This window comes from Dermacentor albipictus, chromosome 3, assembly GCF_038994185.2.
Source record: "Dermacentor albipictus isolate Rhodes 1998 colony chromosome 3, USDA_Dalb.pri_finalv2, whole genome shotgun sequence".
Classification (NCBI taxonomy): domain Eukaryota; kingdom Metazoa; phylum Arthropoda; class Arachnida; order Ixodida; family Ixodidae; genus Dermacentor; species Dermacentor albipictus.
In genome coordinates this window covers 154,468,079-154,493,906 of record NC_091823.1, presented here as the reverse complement: position 1 = coordinate 154,493,906, position 25,828 = coordinate 154,468,079, and the positions used below count along the sequence as shown (strand labels likewise).

The window sequence follows — 25,828 nt, the reverse complement described above, 5'->3', positions numbered from 1 at the left end:
GTCACAAAAGGGACCAGCAGAATGCACAGTGATGATTTTTGTTGTGAAAAAAAGAAGAAATTTGCTGCCAGTGCAATCAATAGTAAATATACTATTTTTTCATTACCTTAACCAGCTACAAAAATCTTTATTACGCGTGGTTACCAGCATTGAGAGGGTTTTACCAGCAATAAATAACATTGTTGTGTCCTGAGCATGCAGTATTCTGTTGGGAAGTGGAAGGCAGACGGGTAGATCGTTATTTTAAATTTAACGGAGAATTAGGTTTAAGGTGGGTCATTAGGCACACCAAAATAACCAATTCTGATTCAGAACAGCCATCGGAAATAGTGATATCATGATACCTGTCTTGTAAGTAATTGAGTAGTAGTAGGTGAGGACATTCTATATACGTTTCGCATCCAGTTTATCGTTAAGAATTGACTGATCAGTGCTGTCGAAAGCCTTTAAAAGGTCAACAAATATGTATCTAGCAAACTTACCACCATCCATCGCTTTCTTTAACTGGTCGGTAAGGGATACAAGTGCTAGATCGATTGAGTAGATAGGACAAAGGTAAATTTGCTACGACGAAAAAAATTAATTTTTTCCTCTATGTTGTCAACCGCTTTTTAATTAATACCTCAATAACTTTACTGAAGATAGGTAGAACACAGATTGGCATTTGTTGGCTAATAAAGAACGATAACCTTTCTTTAAAACTGATGTAATCTTATAACGCCTAAGTTCACGTGTAAATGTTTCTGTATTGGAGGTTATGCACATAATGTTTGAAATAACACATAATATTGGTCAAATAATTTTTCTTCGCAACAGCAATAATGCCTTGTACCCTAGCACAAGTCATCTGTCGAGAACTAATTATTGACAACCTCCTCCCGATTGATTGAAAATCAAAAACATGATTGCAGAAGACCTTTTAGCGGATACAAGTGCTGACAGCCTACTACCGGTGTGCTTAAAAAATAACCTGCCTAATGCTTCCACAGTGGTCTACAGGTTCGAATAATTTAGACCATTGTAAGTTCTGTTTGTTCTCAGCGCCATTTCTTTATCAGAGGTCAATTCTTAATCTTACATTTTGTTTTTGTGCCACAGCTGCAAAGCAGTATAATTTCCTCATAATATTTAGTTCTAGCTTTTTTAGGCCCAGCAGAAAGGGAATTGCACAACTTTTGTACCGCGTACGTAGGTTTATATGGAAGGGTGGCTTTTTGTTGTTTTCCAAAGGTTTTCTTGTGTTCACATTACTTTCAATAGTGTTCCCGTGATACATTTGTTTTGGGATTTTTCATTATAATTTGAACAGGTAACTTTTATCGGAGACCCAAAGCCTAGTCAAACCACCTTTTGGAAGTTTTCTAGATTGAAAAAAAAAGGTCGTATTTGCAGAAAGAAAAATATGCAAGTCCTCGAGCTGGTTTCTTCAGTGAGGCAGACATCGCATGCAAGAGAAATCAAAACGTATATTTATTTAATTACCGCAACTCACTTATTAACTTCTTCTATAACTACTTTACAGCACATATTGCAATTTACGAATTGTACCAATGGTTTTGCAAGGCGAAATCACTCTGGGTGTATTTCCGGATTGACACCAGTACGAACATAGTCGCTACCAAACTCACCGCAAAAATGCACTGCTGTTCGATTTACTTTCTTAACAAAACACAATTTTTTCCATCGAAGCACAAAAGTAGCTGGAACGCCCACGCATTTAGTTCCACACTTTGGGAAATCATATCTCGAATGTGATGTCATTTCTCGAATGTAAAATTTATTTCTGGAGGTATCATCTTCCAAAATCACTAGCTATAATTTGCAAAGTGCCATACGTGCCGTAAAGTAAACAAATGAGATGTTATTGTTAACCACTAAATTTTGAATAATTGTTTAGGTTTGTGTTTCGATTTCTCGCGATCATTACGTCCGCCTATTTGAATAGTCCAGCTCAATGAAAACAATTATGTTGTCTAAAACAGGAGATTTTTTCAAGTTTCCTTAAACTTAACGATCACTGCCTATCACTGTAGTGACGGTGATCCGCCAGTAATGTGGCGCGCGTTCACATGACTATTTTATAGCCCCATTCCATGCCGCCATGTTACGCCCGTGACCAGGCAAGTCTGTTGGCGCAGGGACCCCCCCCCCCCCGTCTCCTGAGAGAATAAAAAGTTAGTCTTTGTTTGCAATTCATCTCTCATGGTCGCATTCCTCTCCGTCCGCGCAAACCAACAGTGGTGACCCAACATGAGCACGCACAGCAACAGCGACGTGTCTATCGTGTCTGCAGTCGAACTGAAGCTACCCCCGTTTTGGCGCACAGACCCCGAGCTCTGGTTCAATGAAGTCGAAGCACATTTCGACACCCGGATAATAACAGCCCACCTCACGCGGTATCATCACATCATAAGCAGTTGGCCACCAGCTAGGGCCAGCGAGGTCCCCGATTTGCGTCTCGCCCCACCTACGGAGTGCGCCTACCAACCATTGAAGGCGACACCCATTGGACGCCACACCATCCGAATACGAACGCTTACGGCCACTCCTGAACCATCCGGATCTTGGCGATCGCAGACCATCTCAGCTATTGCGCCACATGCAGCGATTGCTGCGAATCGTTACAGGTCTCGACAGCACGCTGATGTGCGAGATGCCTCTTCAGCGTCTACCCAACATCGCGTGCGTTGCAATTGCGACAGTGGCTGAAAAAGTTCTCGGCAAGGTGGTTGCCATCGCTGACACGAAAATGGCAGCGACAACCCCCCTCTATCTTCGTGGCCAACTTGCAAGTTGAGTGCTTCCACCTCCTCTACCAACAAATTCCTAGAACTTCGCGAAGAGGTCCAGCGGCTCAGCGACAAAATGGCCGCTTTGCAGGCAAGCACACCGCGCCCTTTAAAGCAGCGCACGGCACCCGTACAGATGCCGTGTCTGCGTTGGGACAGAAACTAAAGGAAATATGGTGACGCAGGGCGCTCTGGGTATCGGGGAAGCACTAGAGGCCGTCATTAAGGGCGGACAACGCTGCCACACTGACAGAAAGTTGTACCACAGTGTTCACCGAACGTCGTTGTGGCGTCCGTTTGCTTGTGGGCACATGCACAGAGGCGAGCGTTATCCCTACGTGCACAGTTGACTGCAGGGCGCCTGAGCACATTTACATTTCAGGCAGTCAATGCCACAACGATCGCTAGTTACGGTCACTGCTAGCTCTATAACACCCTAGGCCTAAAAGATCAATTGGCTGGGTTATTATACTTGCCGATGTGAAATTTGCAGTCCTCGGGCACGATTGCTTTCATCATTTTTGTATTTTAGTAGACGGGCGCAGTCGGCGGTTATACGATCCTGTGTTGGAAGCAACATTTCACGGCAAGCCCTCAAGACGCCGTCCGTTGAGCCCAACTTTGGTCGGACCAGCCTTAACCTCACGCTTTGCGAGAATACTGAACGATTTTCGAGGACTTAAACACCAAACATAGGCGCACACTGAGGCTCAGGGTAACGTGCTCTATCAGGATACTACGTCTTGTCCTCGCGTCCATGCCACAGCATGTCGCATGTCCCCTGATACCCTCATTTTGTTTCGCCAAACCTTCGATCACATGCTTGAGCTTGGTATCAGCCGGCCGTTGTCAAGCGCCCTTGGACGTATCGTCTTCACCTGGTACAAAAACCGGCATCAGATCACTGGCGACCATGTGTGGAAATTATTGGGCACTAGGTGGAGCAACTCTGCCGGACCGCTACCCGTTACCACATTCCTGATATTACAACGAACTTGCACCGTGCTACACTTTTCTCCAAGTTGACCTCATGAATGCACACCACCAGTGGCACAACAGGACGTGCTGAAGACCACGATAGCAACAGCTTTCAGCCTTTGTGAATTTCTGCGGATGTCGTTCGGGCTCCGCAACTCTGGAAAGCCCTTTCAGCGGTTTATGGACGGTGTTTACCTGGCAAAAATTTTTGCCACGCTGATGTGGATGATCTTATGCTAGCGCCACTTTATGTGAACACGGGGAACGTGTACGAACAGTTTTTGGATGTCTCTCTGCACATGGGGTGATTGTCAATATAGCAAATTTCCAGGTGGGTGTGTCCAAGCTAACCTTTATGGGTCATACCAAATAAAATGCTGGAGTTCTCCCCCACCCGGAAAATGTCAAAGCTGCGCGCAAATTTCCGAAAACACACTAAGCTGCAATTAAAATTAAAATTAAATTATGGGGTTTTACGTGCCAAAACCGCTTTCTGATTATGAGGCACGTATTAAGCTGCAGTTCCGCGAGTTCCTTTGATTGGCTAACTTCTATCGCCGTTTTGTCCTTCAGTGCGCGGATATCTTGCACCCTCTACACGGCCTACTATCAATTGCGGAGAGTGTGGCGCGAACCCTCTCTTGGACTGACGAAGCATGCAAAGCTTTCCATCGAGTCATGGAGGCTTTCGCAAACGCTGCTTTGCACTTGTAGCCACAGCCAGGCATACCGCAGTGCATCATCGTCAACGCTTCATACACAGCCGTTGACCTAGTGCTACAGCAGCTGCGCAACGTAGTCCGACGCCCCACATCTTTCTTCTCGAGAAAGCTGACCCCTTCAGAAGAACACTACAGCACTTTCGGCCGAGAGCTGCTTGCCATCTATGTCGCCATCCTGCTTTGTCATCACTATCTCGAGCACGTGAATTTCTTTACGCTTACAGACGACAAACACCTCACATGAAGACTGCCTCTCCTGACATCAGATAGAGGAACGCACACTGCGCGTGAGCTACGTCAGATCAGTTACATATCCGAGTTCTCTACGGACATTCGGCATCTGAACAGAGTGCAGTATGTAGTCCTTTTCGAGGGAAACTAATTTCGCTCGGTTAGTTTCACCTCAGCAAGCAGGTAAAGAACTGAGCCAGTCGCTGACAACATTAACCGCTCTGAAGTAGCAATGGTTACCTGTGCACAGTTTAAAAGATTTAGGGTGCCGCGACGTGTCAACGTACAGCTCTCGTCCTTTCATTGCCTATGGCCTTCATCGTAGCGTCTTCCTACCCCTGCACAAGCTGGCACATCCCCATGCTCGCGCCACAAAGAAAGCTAGTGACGGCGAGATACATCTGGCCACGTGTAAATCGAGATGGCCGATCGTGCACGCCAGCTCTCCAAAGTCCGGCGCCACACCATGATGCCACTGCAACCCAGGATTCCCAGCGCCAGGCCACGATTTAAGCATGTGCACTTCGGCATTGTCAGACCGCTACCACTTTTTAATATCAGTCGTATTTACTCACCTGCGTGGAAATATTTACAGGCTAGCTTGAAGCTGTGTTTCTCGCTGACATTACCACTCACACAATCACCGACGCTTTTGTGTACCAGTCCGTAGATCGCGGCGTCGTGGTCCACAGTTACAGAAGACCGCGGAAGCCCGTGTCGATCGGCTTTTTTCAGCAGCATAGCACGGCTGAGCGGCACCTCTTGCTTGAGATCACCTGCCAAGCATCCTAAGACGAACTTTCTACAATGTCGAAGCTGTCCACAATTTAAGCACCATGTCCTCCATTCCGCGGCTAAAGCACCACCGAACTTATGTGTGTAACCACACTGCGACTGCGTGGCAAAATTTTCACACGCTGTGGAGGTCAAAGACCTATTGCTACTACCGACTATACTAGCCGCTTGCGGGACATCATGGGCAAGCTTTGTTCTATACCACCGCGTAAGACAGTGCCGCGGCCCGCACACATGCACTCTAAACTTTGGTCTTGCTTACAGGTGTTTCTGCGGCATCTCCAACCACCTTGATATGGACCGTACAAAGTGTTCCATCCCACAAACAAGCAGTTTCCTGTGTAAGTTCGCGTTCGATGCGAGGTGGTCTTGTGTGATCACGGCAAACTAGCTCATGTGGTGAATTCTGATTAGGCATGCCCTGGAGCTGTGGCGACTCTTGTCAGCGTTTCGCATGAAGCATCAGCGACTTCCTTCCGATTAACAGCGCGGTGCGAACGCAGTAAGAGGCGAAACACTGTGACTATTCGACTGGACCTGAGAGGTTCAGCAGCTCTTCGGGGAGGGAGTGCGGTAGTGAACGCCGTCCGCCGCCATAACTGGTGCGTGTTTAAATGGCTGGTTCATAGCTTCTCTTTGTGATATCATGTTAAGCACGTGATCATACAACACTGTTGGCGATCTGCTCCACCTCCCCATCCCCCACCTTCTTGTGAGTATATGAAAAGTTAGCATTTGGAAATCATCGTTCAGGGTCTCATTGCTCTTCGTCCGCGCAAATAACTAAAATCACCCATTTTTCGCCAAACCTCATTTATTAGTTACTTTTATAACACTGTTAAGGAAAAATAACGTAAGATGCCTCCACTAATATTGCTTTTGCCAATCGTGTTATTAAACCAATGTGCCATGAGAGACCTGTCTTTAAGCACTGCTCTATTTCTAGCTTGCTTTAAGCGAACGACATCATTTTTCCTTGGTTAACACTCTCAAACTTCATCCGTTTTTCAGCACGTAACTATAACCCACTACCTGTCTTAATGGTCGCCCGTGCTGTGATCCTTTTCTCCAGCTATTCATTCACGCTCCGGTTTAATGTCATGTAGGTAATTATTTCCACAACACACTCTGTAGTAAGCATTTTTAGGTTCTCCTTTATACATAGGTATTTTGCACACCACATAAGAGTGTCTGCACAGCTGCATGTTGACCTTTTTTAAAGTGTTTAGCTTATCAAGTCGTAACTACGAGGGCGATTTAGAAAATAAGGCATCCATTCCCTCTACGATGCGAATAATAGCGCAAACATTTTGAACTCTTCAGTAATAATGCGCTGATGTTTGCGCTATATAATGACACTTGTCCGACCCTCCTATTTGTCGTTTGTTCCGGAGCAATCGAGCAATTCATGAAACGCAGTGGCGACATCCATTTGAAACACCGGGCTGTAATCGAATTTATGACTGCGGAAGGTTTTGCGACTATCAACGCCGCTATCTGACTGCCGCTTACGGAGATGCCTGTGCTGACGTCAGCGCTGTGCGGAGGTGGGCAAAGACTGGTAAAGTTGAAAATCCAACCAAATTAGATCTGCAAGATCAGCACCGAAGTCGACGGCCCGCAACGATTTCTGATGAGGTTCATTAACATCAGGTGCACGAGTTGACTTGAGGAAATCGCAGGATCAAGCGACACCAAATGAAAACAACACTCGCCATTTCCAATGATTCAATGGACTACATCAATAAAGACTTCCTGTCTTACAAGAAGATTTACGCGCATTGGGAACCACGGCTACTTACGACTGACATGAAAGAGTCGAGGAAGTGTACAGTACGAGGCCAAATCTTCTTGGAACGCAGGAGGTCTTTAATGATGTGGTTCATTGAACTAATGGAAATGGAGAGTGTTTTTGCGACCTCGTGTTCCTTGCTACTGCGAATGCCCCGAATCAACTCGTACACCTGAGGTTGATAATCCTCATCATAGGCCGTAGCGGCCCGTTAACTTCTGCGCTGATCCTGTAGATTTCATACGCCTGGACTTTGGTATTTCCAAGTTCTTCCCACTTGAAAAAGGCATTCCCGTAAACCACTGTCAGACGGCGACAAATGGCGATGCATTCACAACCTTTCGCAGTCATAAACTCAATCACAGCCCTCTCTTTCACCTGGACGTCATGACTGGAACCCATGGATTCCATTGCAGCTTCGGTACCCGTTTTTAGTCACGTCGACACTTCATTGTCGCTCAAATATCGTCATCTGTTGGTCTTTATGACGAAGTCCTAAATTTTTTCGTAATTTCGCCGTGGACACGCCGTTGCCATCATTGCATTGACGCCATGTCGTCGTCGTCGTTTTATTGTGGATGTGTAGTAGTGTGTCCCCTTGTGATTGCGTCTGCGTCAACAGTCGTAATTTCAGAATCATAAAGCCATTACGTGATCCCGTTATCATCCATCATACGATTGCAATCATGCTGTCGTTTTCACTTCATCGCCATAATTTCCTTCGTCACACTAGTCGTCATGACATCGTCATCATTATAGCAATGGTATCACAGTTTCATCATTTCAGCATCATCATCTCATAGCAGTCTTGCCACTGTCGTCGGGAAGTTGACATTACGCCCTCGTTATAGCTCCATCAACTTCATTTTTTTGTTGATTCCGGTGTTGCCATGTCATTTGCTTCATGCCAGCGTCACCATTACAGCGTCGTCATGGCGTGATTTTTTAGCGTAATGATGTCATTGTGCTGCTTCCGTCGTCGTCATTCGTTCATCGTAATGCCTGGTATGCAGAGCTGTGCGTAGCGAGCATATGTTGAGTGGGATGGTTCCCTCTGAATGTGTGTGCACCTACGTGGTGTGGTCCTTACTTGCAATAGATCGCTAAACAACGACGGCGTTCTTCACAAACATCAGCGAAAGGGTCATTTAAAATAAATCCTACAGCGCATGAGATCTGCCATATTTATTATTTTTATATTTACGGTATTCCGATCAGAAAACGCCGTCTGGGAAAAAGAAAGTTCAATTTAATCTGATTGCCTTCTTGTACGTAAGGAAGGTGGTTGTGCCGTAGTATCACAAGTTCCGTAACGGCGAAGAGCATGTTCTATTTCACACAAATTGCTACGTACGTCCAGCTCTTATCTGCTCCTACAAAGGTATCTCGCCTCCACTTCTGCGATATCAAGGGACTTGTCCGCCTGCCGCATGTGAGCAGCAGTGAACCATCTTATGATGCGTACTTTAGTAGGTGCCTTCCTGTGGATAATAGCTTCACAGAATGGCTTCCAAGATGTGGCATTTTTATTGCTGTTTTTTATCATTATTGCACGAACACTGATATGGTTGGCATGCCAGTTGTAGTTTTTTCTGGTGTACACTGCTTCTTCCGTAAAGCGGGTGCAAGTGCTAAATTGTAACAGTTCATACCTAGGCTTCCGAAAGACATATGTAGTATGATGTAATAAACGGAGTACCATCTGAATGTTTGAGTTAGGACAAGGATAGAAATACTCGAAACGCGTTTCCAGGTGGTAAAATTGTAATGGCATCATTTTACTCTTACAGGTCCCCAGACCTGTCACGCCAAAAGTGTAATCTCTTATGTCTGCACAAAAATGCGTAATTTCTAAACTTAGGCTGCATAATCGTTATGATTGTGTAAATGTAGATGCATGGTATCTTTTCAGTGATCAGAAGCAATGTAAAGCAAAACAATAAACAGAGAATGCTCATAGAGGTACATTGGCATTCTTAGAAAATCCATCGGGAAGCTTATTAGGGGATGCCCAAGTAAAATGTGGTGTTGGGTAAACTGGAAATTTGTAGATGCGCTAACAGAAATTTCGGTGTTGGCCAGTTTGATATTACGATGTGGACCAACTTGAAATTTGTGGGTGGGCCAACCTATATTCGTGGGTGGGCCAAATTTAAATTTGTAGTGGGTAAACTGAGATTAAGGGTGGCCAAACTTGAGATTTTGATGTGGCCTGGTGTCCTATTAAATGCTGATGAGCATTCCTCTAGTTATGAACCTTTCAGGGGCATTTGAACGCTTCAGAGGCCTCGCGCGTTACATTAGGCCTTACCGTGACACAGTTAGAACGCGGGCGATAGCATGCGCGGCAAAGGAACGCGTGCAAAAGACAATCTAGCAAGAGCGACAGCGAAGGCGTGGTGGCGATGCACTCTTCCCTCATAGAATGCCTCACGTGCTACTGCGGCAGCCGATGTTCCCTTTCCACCGCTCCGCTCCATCAAGACGTGATCTTGCCCGTGATTGCAACTCAACTGGTAAATTTCATGCAGTGAGAAAGTCAGTCTATTGTAGCCTAGGCATTCTTTGGCAGAAGAAAGACCAGTCGCATAAGATAGGAAAAGTAAGTAAGTAAAAGTAAGGAAAAACAAAGTCACAGCCGAGCCAAACAATGCTTACACACTACTTGACAATTCTCAGAATTGCCGTGGCCTTTTAGTGAGGCAAATGAGAATTGGATCGCGTTATGAGAAGGCAATATGCAGCACCGCTTATATGAAGAAGGCTCCCTGAAGGCCTTTAAATACGCGGAATAAATTTCGCAATGTAAAACCCCACCTTTATATTTTTTAAATCCTAATAACCTGCCCGACTGGTGAAGATGAAATTCAGAAGCTTTAACGAGTGCACGAAATTAATGTTGTTTGCATAAGTTTTCCGCTAGCCTTTAGGTAATGGGTATAAAACGTCCTTGAAACCAAAAACATTGCTTTAGAATCAAAACTATGTACGAACCTGCAGTGTTCACTGTCTTCTCAATCCCACAGGTATGACTGTCAAGGTATTTCTCTAAGGAGATGGGCCGATTTGTTACGAGCACATAGAGTCAGTACAAAGTAAGCGCGTCCGCCGTAATTGACTGGTATTAAGGACGGTGGTTTTCCATTTTTTCTACCATCCGAGGCAGGAAAGAAGTGACGGAAGTGAAGTGAAAGAAGGAAGTGATCTAGTGCTTCAGATGCAATACTCGAAACCCTCGGCAAATTCCTTGACGAAAAGATTTCCCGGAAGCAATAGTACAAGCTTTAATTATGCACTTCGAATGTATAGATCGCACCAGTGTCTCGAGAGGCAATGGTGCCAAGACGCGACAACCGGTTGCCTGCGGGGCTTCTGCTTGCCGCACTCATATGGCAGGTGCTCTGCAATATCTTTTTTTTCATACCATTATCAGCGCTGATATGATCATCTGCTAAAAAACTATGAGGCTTTTCTTTCGAGGAACCCGTATGGGTTTCCTTTGTAGCAATTGCTACGAACAGGTGGATGTCTGATATTCCCTTTTTTCATTACTTCTCTCCACCTTGTGGGTTTCCGCAGAACCACTACGTCAAACTCTTGCCTTTGCTTCGTGTTGTCGACAAATTCGACTTCGCCCTGCCATCTGCTAGCCGCCTGGTTAGCTCAGATGGTAGAGCGGCTGCCCCGGAAAGGCGGTGGTCCCGGGTTCGAGTCCCGGACCAGGACGAATTTTTCTGCAACTATGAGGCTTTTCTTTCGAGGAACCCGTATGGGTTTCTTTTGTAGCAATTGCTACGAACGGGTGGATGTCTGATTTTCCCTTTATTCATTACTTTTCTCCACCTTGCGGGTTTCCGCAGAACTACTACGTCACATATGTCAATGTATTGCGTAATCCCAAGCTATGCTTGATAGCCAGATAAGAGCAAAATATTACAAATAGGTTATTATTATTACAAACACATATCAGCCATATATACAAATATTAAGTCCCATGGACGATTCGTTGGGTGCAAAGAAATTTGGTATGTGACGACTGTTTGTTATTTATCGTTTTCAACTTCCTATAAGCGGCACCCCAATTCATTTAGTTCAATTAGTTTAGACTGATCAATCGTTCTTGGAAAGCTCTGTTGTTAACTTCAATATATTAGGTTGCTTATTAGAAGAGGAAATGAAGGTTAAATTTAGCTTTTTGAAATTCATGCCAAAAACCCGGTGCGAGAACCCGGCACTGTGACCTCACGAATTTCAAATTATGATTATTATTATTCTTGTGTTAAGTCTGCCTTGGCATAGCTCAAGTTCCCCAAACTCGTCATGTCCATCCTTTGACTCCTTAGAACACAATATAGTCACGTTTACCGTTAACTAAGCATTAGAAGCCGCTGTCAAAATCCACTACGTCGCAGCGAGCTGGTGCATAAACTTCAAGGAGACGTCGCCACCTGTCATTTGTAAGTACACTTTTTTGGCTTACCAAACGTCTTATCTTGATATTTTTGATAGTGAGAAAGTGGAAAAGCTGATGCAGAAGAAATCAATTTCACATGATTCCACTATCTTTGCACGAAACCGGAGTACAGTGTTTCATGGCCGCCACAAGGCAGCTCAGTGTCCGAATTATGACATCGACAGGAGAGAAGGCGAAGTTAGTGCCTTCAAGGTATTGCTGAAGATGTGAGGTCCATTGCTATGTCAGTTATAGAAGCGAAGTTAACCACTCCAATGGTTGGTTCTCTACACAATTTTTTCTACTATAGAAACAGGGAACCTCCATACCATCGAGCTTCAATAAGAGGTTCGCTGCTAGTCACATTACATAAATAAAACGAATATAAGTGGATGCTTTCCAGAGAGGATAATGGGATAGCGCCAGTAACTCTTGCTACATATGCAAGAACATCTTACATTTTGTTATTATATGTTCGATCAGCAACCCATGCACTAAAATTGCAATAGTATTGTTAAGTATAACGACGGTTGATTTTCACGTTGCAAACACTCAGCGAAATCAAACATGACTATACTCTGGCAGGCAGTTAAAAGGACTCAAAGGGGGCAAATATCATAGTGTTCTGAAGGTCACACGTGATTATCTTTCCAGAGCTTGAGTTTAAAATTAGAAACAGCGTATTATAAATATAGAAAATATTATGAAATTTACACGTAGTCAATACGAAGTTGGCTGCGTGGATTATCTGGGAAGCACATTTCACAGCTATGATAGTGTGCTTATATAAACGATTATCAACGCCGTCTGTCTAAACACATACACATCATGACAGGTGTCAGCGAGCATGCCCCCACCACTTCACTTAAGCAGAGAAGATGTTATTTACATTTAGACAATGTTTAGGCGTTCATAACATTACCCAGTTATGGCCGTCCAATTTAATTTCTCACCTTCTACGACTGCGAAACAAAGTGCTTACCTTTGTTGGCAAAATTTTCGATTCTCTCGACACAATTAGTTGCCCAGAGCTTTGGGGTCTGACACGTTTTTTGGTAGACGAAGAAAGAAACGAAAGGTCTAAACACTGGTGGTAGGTGCTACGCGTCGGTCGAATGTGGCTCGCTCTTGTCTGCTGAAGAGCTGAACTTATTACGAGCACTGATTAGGGGTGCGAACCAACTCGGCGCTTCTGTGGGGCTGATAACGCTTCAGATAAAGAGCGCCGCTCTCCGCTTCTTCCCCTTGCGGTACCTGTAAACAGAGAATTGTGATATTCGCCTCGTCCAATAAAATGAGGTGCCAGAGAACCCACGCATGGTTGCATTTTAATTGTTTTCCATCTGTCACCGCTATAAACACCACATGTTTTAACAACAGAATTGACAGAAAAAAATATCTCCCTAAAATATTTCATTATTGGGTTTGCCGCTTGCCATTTTTCGTGGCGAATTCGTTGTTCTGTCAAATTCGGCGTTTTTAGTTTCGTCGTTTTGATGTCATTGTGCTCGTGCATGATATTCTGCAAAGGGCCACTGCTTTCGGCAACACTTCAAGCCTTCCATTGAATGATGTCGCGCAAGTTTTTGGTGATTTATGGTCTTCCGGGGGCGTTGGGGGTATACCAGGTATAATATTGCTACGGCACAATATGTGCGATCACGAAAGTCCAGCAGCGTGAAGACGACGACGACTATTTGAAGCTAGCGCGGGCTGTTGCCTCTTGGCCAAGCGCAGCGTATTTTCCTTGTAAATATATTTGTACATAGCTTTTCCTCTGCGTCTTCCTACGTAACATATCTGGTGGAGGTGGACGTTCCCTGTACCTCGTCACGGAGCTTCGCAGTGGACGGTACGTCGAGCCTTCCTTCATGGCTCCCGGCGACGACAACCCGACTCCGCCGGCTCCGACACCTGCTGCCACTTCGACGACCTACATCACTCTCCCGCTCCCCGTGATCCTGGCGTATTCTCGGGCCAAGATGGGGAAGACGTCGATGACTGGATCCGCCTGTATGAACACGTCAGCCGCAATAACCGGTGGGACCCTACTATTATGCTCGCCAACGTAGTCTTTTACCTCGGTGGCACACCTCGAGTTTGGTATCGCACGCACGAAGATGAGCTCGCCAGTTGGGATTCCCTTAAGACACAGCTTCGAGACTTGTTCGGCAACCCCTACGGTCAACAACTTGCCGCGCGGAGGGCGCTTTCCAGCCGTGTGCAGACGTCAACAGAACCCTATGTCACGTACATTCAGGATGTCTTCGCTCTGTGCCGCAAAGTTGACGCCCATATGACTGAGTCAGACAAGGTTTCCCACATCCTCAAAGGCATTGCCGATGACGCCTTCAACTTGCTCGTTTGCAACAACGTAGCCACGGTAGATGCTGTTATAAAAGAGTGCCGCCGCCTGGACCTCGCCAAAAGCCGACGTATTGACCAGCAGTTTGCCCGTCTGCCCAACACCCCAGCGACATCTTCCTGTGCCGACGCTCCTCGTCCCAACAACACTGCCGATGTTACCAGGATCGTCCGGCATGAGATCGAGGCCGCCTATCCGGCTGCCTTCGACTCCAGTCCCACCAACACATCTGCAGTCACGGTCTGACTGATCCAGGCAGTTATCCGCCAGGAGTTTGAAAACATGGGTCTTCACACCATCTGCTCGGCCCATCGCCCTGATACCCGCCCGGCTTCTTCGATTTCGCCCCGTATCGCATCTTCTTATCCACCACATTTCCGCAACCCATCTGAATGGCGCACTGCTGACGACAAGCCTATTTGTTTCCACTGCCATCGAATCGGGCACATTTCTCGGCACTGTCGTAGTCGCCGGAGTTCCCCGATCCGGTCTGCTTATACTGCCTACTCTCGCACCTCAGGTGGCCCTTCTCGTCCCTATGCCGGACGCTCCGATAATGCCGCCACTGATTCTCCTGCAACGAACCCCCCCTATTCTCGTTCGCCTTCGCCCCAACGACGAAAATCTCGCTCTCCCCAGCCCCGTCGCTCCTATTCGCCGACTCCCTTTGGACGCCGCTCCCAGCCGGAAAACTAGACGATGCAGCGCCCCGAGGTGACGCTGCATTGCTCCCTACGCCGCCAAATCCTCTACTGACTTTGCCCACTCATCTGAACCTTCTTTACGTGCAAGTCGATGGTGTTTCTGTGTCTGCTCTCATAGACACTGGGGCGCATTTGTCCGTAATGAGCGATGACCTTCGTAACCGGCTGAAGAAAATTATCACGCCCGCCACGACGCCTGTTGTCCGTGTCGCCGATGGCGGAACAGCCCCCGTAATTGGTATGTGTACCGCCCGCGTCTCCTTCGCCGATCGCTCAACCATCGTGCTATTCACAGTCATCACCCACTGTCCCCACGACGTCATCCTCGGCTTAGACTTCCTCTCCGCACATTCTGCTCTCATCGATTGTTCCGCCAGTACTCTCCGCCTTGACCTGCCTGTTCTGGATCCTGCTGAACCACACCCCAGTCGCCTCAGTTCCGGCGACTTCGTTCGCTTGCCACCTTCGGCACTGACATACGTTGACCTAGTATCATCCCCACCAGTCCCCGACGGTCACTACATCGCGGCTCCTATGCAAGACGTCCTCCTTACACACGGGATCACAGTACCCCATACAGTTTTATCTATTACGGCGAATTGCGTCTGCCTGCCAGTGGTCAACTTTGGCTTGACGACACAAGTGCTGCCACGCGGGATGTCTTTGGCCCAGCTTTGTTCCTTCGAGGATCACTCAGTAGCATCCATTGCAGTAGACGACACTTCATCCGATACTCCTCTACCATCGCAGTCGACCAATTGTTCCATCGCTGACTTACGGAAAATGATTGCCCCCGACTTGCCCTCCGAGCACGCTCGTGAACTCTCCCGCGTTCTGTTTTCCTACCACGATATTTTTGACTTTAACGATCGTCCTTTAGCCCAACTTACAGCTGTCAAACATCGCATTAATACCGGCGATGCCCCTCCTATTCATCGCCGCCCGTATCGAGTGTCACCAGCTGAGCGTCAAGTTATTCACGCAGAAGTTCGCAAAATGCTTGCCAAGAACGTTATTGAACCGTCATGTAGTCCTTGGGCGTCACCGGTTGTGCTGGTAAAAAAGAAGGATGGCTCATGGCGCTTTTGCGTGGATTATCGGCACCTTAACAGGGTTACCAATAAGGACGTGTATCCCCTACCTCGGATTGATGACGCCCTTGACTGCCTCCACGGTGCTCGCTATTTCTCCTCTATTGACCTTCGCTCCGGCTATTGGCAGATTGCCGTGGACGATCTCGACCGCGAGAAGACTGTCTTTGTAACACCCGACGGTCTTTATCAATTCAAGGTGATGCCGTTCGGCCTATGTAACGCTCCTGCCACTTTTGAACGCTTGATGGACTCCCTTCTTCCCGGTTTCAAATGGTCCACGTGCTTGTGCTACTTGGACGACCTTATCGTATTCTCCCCAACGTTCGCTACGCACCTCGAGCGCCTCTCAGCAGTCCTGGACGTTTTTCGGCGAGCCGGTCTGCAACTCAACGCATCGAAATGCCAATTCGGCCGTCGCCAGATTACTGTCCTTGGACATCTTGTTGACGCGAACGGAGTGCAACCGGACCCAGGCAAGATCCATGCTGTTACGCACTTCCCTGTTCCGAAGTGTGTCAAGGATGTGCGCAGCTTCATCGGCCTTTGTTCGTACTTTCGCCGCTTCGTGAGGAATTTCGCCGCCATAGCACGACCACTAACCGACCTTTTGAAAAAAGACGCTTCTTTCCAGTGGGGCGATAACGAGGCCTCTGCGTTCTCTCATCTAATCGACATTCTCACAACGCCTCCCGTTCTGGCCCATTTCGATCCTTCTGCGCCTACCGAAGTCCGTACTGATGCCAGCGGTCACGGAATTGGAGCAGTACTGGCCCAACGCCAGCGTGGCCACGACCGTGTTATCGCTTACGCCAGCAGGCTCCTCTCACCCGCGGAGCGCAACTATTCCATCACTGAGCGTGAGTGTCTGGCCCTAGTTTGGGCGGTTGCGAAATTCCGCCCATACTTATATGGCCGATCCTTTTCCGTTGTCACAGACCATCACGCCCTTTGTTGGTTATGCTCATTGAAAGACCCTTCAGGAAGACTTGGTCGCTGGGCCTTACGCCTCCAAGAATATTCGTTCTCTGCCACCTACAAATCTGGCCGACTACACAAGGACGCTGACTGCCTGTCTCGCTACCCACTAGACGAGCCTGACGACGCCGACAGTAGTACCGCCGACGGCATTTTCTCTGTGTCTGCCTTCGCTAACATCGCCGATGAGCAGTACCGAGACCTATCGCTGCGAGTACTCATCGAGCGTCTGCGCTCTACACCTACCGACGCATACGTTCGCCGATATGTCCTCCAGGGCAGCATTCTGTACCGAAGGAGCTTCCTCCCTGATGGCCCTGATCTTCTTCTTGTCGTGCCAAAACATCTACGACAGACTGGGCTCTTTGAGATGCATGACGCACCCACTGCAGGACATCTTGGGGTGACCCGCACGTACGACCGCGTCCGCCGCCGCTTCTATTGGCCTGGTCTCGCTCGCTCCGTTCGACGCAATGTTGCTGCCTGTGAGCCCTGCCAGCGTCGGAAGACACCTCAGGTGCTACCTGTCGGTCATCTCCAGCCGATCACCGTCCCTGTGGAACCGTTCTTTCGTGCTGGATTAGACCTCCTCGATCCCTTTCCCCACGTCATCCTCTGGGAACAAATGGGTTGCCGTCGCGACTGATTACGCCACCCGATACGCTATCACTCGGGCTCTCCCTACCAGCTGCGCCACTGACGTAGCGGACTTTCTCATGCGTGACATTATCTTGCTTCATGGCGCCCCGCGACAGCTGCTTACTGACCGTGGTCGAAACTTCCTCTCGAAAGTTGTCGCTGATATTGTGCGTTCCTGCTCCATTCAACACAAACTGACTACTTCATACCATCCTCAAACCAATGGCCTGACAGAGCGGTTAAACCGTACTCTTACCGATATGCTGGCCAAGTACGTTTCCAAGGACCACCACGACTGGGACATTGCCCTTCCTTACGTAAGACTTGCGTACAATTCTTCCCGGCACGACACCGCCGGATTTTCTCCCTTTTATCTACTGTACGGTCGCAAACCTACCTTGCCCCTAGACACGGCACTTCCTCCTGCTGCGGTCTCAACAAGCGAGTATGCGCGCGACGCCATCGCCCTCGCCGACCATGCACGCCAGCTTGCCCGTGCTCGACTTACGGCCTCACAGACCACTCAGCAGTGGTCTGTGAGGTCTGTGGTCTGTGAGTGGTCTGTGCGTGGTCTGTGAGGCAGTGGTCTGTGACGCCCGCCATCGTGACGTACAGTTTTCACCTGGTGCGCTCGTGCTCCTGTGGTCGCCCTCTCGTCACGTCGGACTTTCAGAGAAGCTTCTTTCGCGATACACAGGGCCCTACCGCGTGCTGCACCAGGTGACGCCTGTGACTTATGAAATTGCTCCTGTGGGCTCAACCTCGTCCTCTCCTGTGGCATCTAGTGATGTCGTACACGTCAGTAGGCTCAAGGCCTACTACACTGCTTCTGAGTCCCATCTTTAGTCGCTCCGGGACGGCGCTTTTGCAGCCGGGGGTAGTGCTACGGCACAATATGTGCGATCACGAAAGGCCAGCAGTGTGAAGACGACGACGACGATTTGAAGCTAGCGCGGGCTGTTGCCTCTTGGCCAAGCGCAGCGTATTTTCCTTGTAAATATATTTGTACATAGCTTTTCGTCTGCGTCTTCCTACGTAACAATATGTATAGACAAGCAGAGGCAATGGGGTTAAGATGGCATACTAGTTACAACACGCAGCAGCCAGCATCTCGCGATCTTTTTCTTCCGCTCTCTTCTTTAATCCTTCCGCAAAAGGACCCCCGGGTAGTGAAGCGCCGTCTCGGCGCATGGTAGGCAAAAAACTGCGAACGAAATATGGCTTCGGCCGCGAAACGTGCACGACATCAACAGGCGGTGGACTTTAGGATGGGTGAAACTGCAATGGCGCGATCTTGCCATTGACGTCGTTAATTTAACGTAGGACTTCATAAGGCCCTGTGAAACGAGAGAGAAGCACCTCGGAGAGGCCGACCCGACGACGTAGTGACCAAACCAGCACCAAAGCACCCGGGGCAAACTGAACATCGCGATGGCCCCGGGCGTAAGGCTCTTTTTGCACATGATGCGAGGCTAATAAACGAGTTGGGCGTTTTGAAGCGCCATGTGAGCGCGATCGAAGACTTCCCGAGCGTACTCACTGGAAACGTGAGGCACCGAAAGTAGGACGGTGTTAAAGGCCAAAGTGGTATCGCGACCAAACAAAAGATAAAAGGGTGAATATCCTGCGGTGTCATGTCGGGTCCAGTTACGCGCGAATGTCACGTAGGCAAGCGTGGCGTCCCAGTAGCGGTAATCGTTGGAAACGTACATCGACATCATGTCTGTGAATGTTCGGTGGAGACGTTCCGTAAGACCGCCCGTTTACGGGTGGTAGGCAGTGTAGAGCCTGTGCTCAGTGGCACAAGAGTGGAGGAGGTCGTCCCCAACTGGAGACTAGAACGAGTCACCGCGGTCTGTAAGTAAGTGTCAAGGTACGCCGTGGTGCAGAATGAGGGGGTGAATGAGAAAATCGGCGACCTCAGTGGCGCAACTAGACGACAACGCCTTTGTTATCGCGTAATCAATAGCGGCAGCGATCTACTTATTCCCTCTAGTCGTCGTCGGAAAATGGCCAAGCAGGTCAAGGCCTACGCAAAATAAAGGTTCAGAGTGAACTTCAGTTGGATTGAGTCGTCCTATTGGTGGCAGGGGAGGTTTCTTCAGGCGCTGACACATTTCGCAAGTTGCGACATAACGACGCACAGGTGGGTAGAGACTCGGCCAGGAGAGGTGGCGTCGTACGCGATCGTATGTACGCCAAACTCCAAGATGTCCCGTCATCGGCGCATCATGAAATTGTTGGAGAACAACGCGTCGCAGATGACGAGGAAGAACAATGAGAAACTCCGGGCCGTCAGGTTTGATATTACGGCGGTGGAGGATGCCGTCATGCAGCACGAACATGCGGTATGTGCCGTTGGTGCTCCAAGATTGCACTCCGGCGATGATGGACTGCAAGTGTGCGCGACGCGCACTCTCATAACTTAGATGTCACGCATTTTGCGCCGATCTGTCAGGCAGCGTGCTCCGTCACCGCAATCCCGTGGATCATGAGGTGCCCCGCATAGTACTTTGCTCCCCGCAAGAGACACTTGAGTAAACACGAGGAAAGACTCATCGCACCGACGCCCTGCCATGGTTCCTGGGACTGTAACAAGAGACCATCGAGTAGACACAGGGGTGTCTACTCGAGCCGGAGGCCAGCCGAACGAGAGAACCGGCACGGGAGACGAACGGAGAGACGCAGCCGAGGAAGGCAGCGACGGCAAGACGCTTCACGCTGACACTCTGCAGATAATAAACAGTTTTCATTTAAGCAAGAATCCAGCCTTTTGCATTGCTGCCATGGCGCAGTCGACAGGATCTGCAGACGCGTCTTTCCCGAATGAAGAATGAGCAGCCACCACGGAGCCCAGCAGAACGCCATTGGTGAGCTCGGAGTCCAGATTCATGTGGTCACCGGTGAAATCAACTGTCCGCCACGTTCTCAGCACCCTGAAAAAGCAACGGCTCACTGTCGAACTGAGAATTCGAGTCCTTCCGTGCAGCCGCCGCAAGGACGATCTCTTGACCCGTCTCCAAGACGACAACACTCGCCTCCAGGCCTTGCTGGACACGTCCTCCGACTGTACGACCAGCCAGACAGTAGCTTACGGTGACGACCACGAAAAAGCGGACTCCAAGGCACAGGCTACGATCGAGAGTCTACGTGCAGAGGTGGACCAACTGCGACGGCTTCTAACCCAGCAATGCGGGTCACACGCTACGAGTGGCACAACGGGGGCACCGAAGCCAACGCAGGCGCAAGCTGGGGACGAAACGGGCTCCCAACGTTTCGACGGGATCCAAGCCCCCGCTACGGCAGCGAACCAATGGCCTGCAGATGTCAGCCGTGGCGCACCTCCGCAGCCCTCGAAGGAGAACACCACCGCCACAGCTCCAGAAGGTTCGCCAAGCATGGCAGAAATTGTGGCCATGTTGGCACGCGCGCAGCTGCAGAGGACGGAAGCGTTGTCGAGAACGTCCGCGCCAGCTCCGTCCGTGCTGATCTAGTCTGCGAACGATACCGCATCCGCCATCCCCGAGTGCGACGGTGATGTACAACAAAATGCCCAAACGTGGATCACGCAGGTGGAATGCATTGGTGCGCTGGCCCACTCGTCCCCATCACTGACGCTCGCGACAGCGGCAACCCGGCTGCAGGGTGCCGCAAAGGATTGGCAGAACTCTTACGGCATGGCTTGTGAAACGTGGGACCTTTGGAAGGTAGCACTTGCCTCATGTTTCAACCGGAAGGTCACAATGCAGGAGTTCTTGGAGCTGCAAGATTCACGAAAACTGAGCAATTCGGAGACCCTAGTGGAGTACATGGATTCCGCTTGCGAATGAAGAGAGAATTTCGTTCATACTAAGCGGAATAGAAGACGACACTTGGGCGAATCCTCTCGCTTCACAGACCTGCAGCAGCGTCATTTATTTGGTAGACCGCGCAGCGCTGCTAGGCACCAGGCGGCGTAAAGCAATAACGACGCAAACAGTGCAACTCCAACAATCTCAAGCTGGTCAACAGAGCCAACGAAACCAAATGAGGAGCAACTACGAGAACAAAGTGGCAGCTGATGACGGACGCCCCGGGCCGTGCGATCAGTCAATGCGACGCGAACACCGAGAACCAGTTTGAGCTGCGTGAGCATGAGCCTACTTTAACTGTGGCAATATGGGACATTTGCCAAGGGAGTGCACCAGACTCAAGACGGAGGCCACAATCCACGCGGAACGACGCCGAGAAGCCAGATATGACGAAGGCAACGCCGGCACAACCTCAAGGCAAGCCAACTGCTTCCTGCGATCGACGGGCGGCACCCTACCCATCGTGACGTGCTTCGTTGAGAGCCGACCAGTCAGGGTCTGCAAAGACAGCGACTCCAACGTCTCCCTCCTCGGCGAGAGCTCCGTGGGCCCTGAGGTTCATCCCCGACCTTGGACGTCTCCTGAAACGATATAAGTGCTATAGAAGACCGGCGAGAATGGCGACTCTGAGCGTGACCATTGGAACATCGGCCGTGTGGCTCGCGGAGGTAGTGATCTCGCCCTTCTCAGGTGCCATGGACCTGATTCTTGGTTCGGGCTAGCGCCGCGCTGCGAAAGTTGACGTCACGTTCCACCCCACTAACGTTGTCACCCTCATTCCCGTTCAGCCATTGGTAAGCGAGCCATCGGGTCACGCACCAAGACTACACAGTGCGTATCGCGTAGGAGAGACCCTAATAACAGCTTTTAGCAATCGCAGGGTCCTAGACGAACTACCGGCGAGCGATATAGGCTTCGTATAGCTAAACATGAAGGACCCCGATCTTGACGAAGATTACAGCAATCAGATTAAAGAGGCAGTATCCAAAATGTCCAGAGACGCAAACGCCGACCAACGAGATGAGCTGCGCTCAATTCTTCATTGTCACCGTAAGGCGTTCACCACGAGCAAGAGAGAGAGAGAGAGAGAAAAAAAAACATTTATTCGAACAATCGAGGTGGTTGCTCTTGAGGTCGAGTGGGTGGTGTCCTCATTCCAGGACTCCACTGGCCATGGCTGCTCGACGTACTTGCTGGACGAGAGCTTCTTGTACCGTCAGGGTATCACCGGTCAGCTGTACCTCCCACCCCTCAAATGACGTGCTAGGCGTTTTTAAGTGTTGAGGTTTGTCCCCGCACCCTCACGAAATGTGGAAGAGTGTAGGGCATGTGTCGCCGCACCAGGGGCAGATGCCGCGATAAGTATGTGGGAACATTTTACTGTATTTGTGTAGGTTAGGAAATGTGTTTGTCTGAATAAGTCGGAGAGCTACGGCATCTTCAGTGCTGAGCTTTCTGTGAGGCGGAGGATAAATCCTGCGGTTGAGACCCTGGATCTCGAGACCGGCCGCAGTAATTGGACGGCAGGGGCATGAAGGTAAATGGTGGGGATTCATGAGACGATTCGTCTTGCCCCGCTCGGTTGATTAGCGTTCGAGCTAGGGAGTCCGCCCTCTCGTTCCCCTCCAGATCCGCGTGGCCTGGCGTCCACGTGATTTGATGGTATTCTTGCAGCCTCGGGCCTAGAATCTGAGCCGCCAGCAGCGGTATTCGTCAGTTGGTAAAGTTACGGCAAGCCTGTTGCGAGTCGGTAACGACATGGACTTCCCTACCTGCCCTGTCTTCTTGCTTTATTACCAGCGCCGCGGCTATGGTCTCAGCCGCACCTGGGGTCTCTGCCCTTGCGGAGGCCGCGAGGGTCAAGGAGTTGTCTCTCCAGTTCACGGCGGCTACCGCGAAGATGCCCCCTACAGGGTACGCCGCCACGTCCACGTACATTACGTACGGGTCACACTTAATTACATACGGGTCACCCTTCATGGAGTTCATGGCTCATGTGCTTCGGTATCGGGTTCGCCTTGATCTTGCCTCTGACCTCAGGCGGGAGTGATCGTTGCCCATCGAGGACACGGAGCTCCGTTGCCATTCCGGTCCGGTGGAGGATGGCTCTGCCCGCCGCCGTCTTCTGTAGTCTGGTCTTTTGTGAAGCCATAACCGCGTCCGACAGCTAAGCGAAGGTGTTGTGGATCTCGAGGACCGCTAACTTCTCGTTTGATTTGAGGTGGTGAGAGGGAGACACAGGGCCGTTTTGTACGCGCCTCTGATGATGGCATCGACTTGTTCTTAGTCGCGTTTGTTTAGCGAGCGATAGTGATACGGCATGCTATACGTGATTCTGCTGATCACCAGAGCCTGGACGAGGCGAAGCGTGTCTTCTTCTCGCATGCCCTTGCGGCTTCTTGTAATTCGTTTTGTAATCCGCGAGACCTGGTTGGTGGCAGACCTTAGGGTTTGGATGGTGTGGGAGGCTTTCAGGTTGCTCTGGATCCAAAAACCCAAAATCCTAGTCTCATTGCCTTCTGTGATCTTCTGGCCCTCAAGTAGAGGTCGATAGGGCCGGGGGACTTGTAGATTCCTCCTCCGTGCACCCTGATCACCTCGGACTTTTCTGGCGCACAACGCATCCCGCTCGCTGCCGCAAATCTCTGCACGGCTGTCGCGGCCTTTTGAAGGGTCGCCTCTTTTCGCGCTAGGGAGCCCTTGGTGGCCCAGAGTGTGATGTCGTCTGCGTACAGGGCGTAACCTAGGTCGGGGATCTTCCGCAGCTCTTTGGCCAGTGCTAGCATAGCGACGACCAAGGACGCGCTGGGGTTCTGCGCTCACGCTGAGCACAGCATCAATCTCAGGGACAATATTCCCGTCGTGTCAAGGCCATACAGATCCTGCCCCATGCACCACCAGTTTCTGAGAGAACAGGTCAATGACTACCTAGATAAAGGGATCATCCTACGGAGCCAGAGCCAGTACAGCGCGCCTACCATTGTAGTGGATCAACCAAACCACCCCACCACGCCCAGACGAATGGTCCCCGACTACAGAAAAATGAAGCAGAGAACCATCAATCTGCCTTACCCGATGCCAATCATGGAAGATGTAATTGACGACACCATGAGAGACGGTTCGAAGTACTTCACTGTCTGGGATGTGAAGTCGGCGTTTCTCAAGGTGCGAGTGAAAACTGCCGACATTCACAAGACCGCGTTTGTGACGCCAGACGGAAAATACGAGTACCGACAAATGGCCTTTGGATTTTCTAAAGCTCCGCAGACCATTCAGCAAATAATGCGTAACACGTTTGAAGGCTTGAACGGAACATCCACATACATGGACGACGTCGGCCAGGGAGCAACTACGGTCACTGAAGCGCTGTCATTACTCGACGAGGCGCTGAGTAGGGTCGTCATCAACGGTTTGAAGATGGACATTAGGAGGTGTCAGCTTGTCCGAGAGCGACCCTCATTTCTGGGCTACGTTATCTCCGCAGACGGTCGAACCCTAATCGAGCGAGAGTCGCAGCCGTGGACAAATTTGAGCCTGAGAGAAGCGCAAGGAAGTTGTATTTGTTTTTTCAATTTGCTAACCATTACCGCAAGTTCATACTTGAGTTTTCGAAACTCACACACCCACTGCGTCAACTGGTCTCGAGCGATGTGTCATTCATCTGGACGGGAGCACACCAAGAAATCGTAAACGAAATCAAGAGAGCGCTTACGAATCCTCCGCTACTGGCAAACTTCTGTTCAGACTGCCCAACGCAAGTACACGTCGACGCATCACAAACCGGACTCAAAGCAATACTGCCCAAACGCAAGAAGGAAGAGAAAGGGTTATCGAGTACACAAGTCGATATCTGAGCAAGCATGACAGAGGTCTGCACTCGAACATGCTGGAATGTATGGCTCTTCACTGGGCCGTCATGGAGAAATTCTGCATCTACCTGCGTGGTGGCCCACGATTCATCGTCTACTCGGACAACTTCAGTTTTTCCTACCTGGTTGAAAAGGGGGTGAGGAACCGGCTGTTCGCGAGATGGACATTCGGTCTCGCGGAATACAACTTCTTCATTAAGCACAGGCCAGGACGGCAGAACGCTGCTGCTGATGCTCTCTCGAGACTGGCAGCGGATCCAGAACTCAGCGAATATGAAATGGCTACCAACGACCTAACTTGCCTCGCAGTGATAGTGAGCAAAAAGTTCCGGGCGGAAGCAGTAACTGTTAACTCCATCTACGAAGTGGAAGACGACATCGTGGGGAGAAGATCGATCGAGGAAGGACGAGGTTCCAAAGCTTGGTGGTTTCTACGGCGCTCTGAAGCAGCGTAATGGCAGTCCTTCATGACAACAACGGACACCTCGAAAGCGAGCAAACAAAAGCCTTGGTCAAGCGAAAGTATTGGTGAAAGTATTGGTATTGGACATCCGCCGCTACATCGAGTCAT

At 49.6% G+C, this 25,828-nt stretch overlaps 1 protein-coding gene and 1 non-coding gene across 2 annotated transcripts in view; one reads left to right on the top strand and one right to left on the bottom strand.

Moving 5' to 3' along the window:
* LOC135920015 (uncharacterized) overlaps positions 1-12,895 on the bottom strand; it is a 69,325-nt gene extending 56,430 nt beyond the window's left edge. The window contains exon 1 of the mRNA XM_065454081.2: positions 12,743-12,895. The gene's annotated coding sequence lies outside the window, so the exon portion shown is untranslated. The remainder of the gene's footprint in view (positions 1-12,742) is intronic.
* TRNAS-GGA (transfer RNA serine (anticodon GGA)) lies at positions 10,960-11,034 on the top strand. Its single transcript has one exon. It is a non-coding gene; the product is annotated as a tRNA-Ser (tRNA).
* Positions 12,896-25,828: the final 12,933 nt, after the last annotated feature.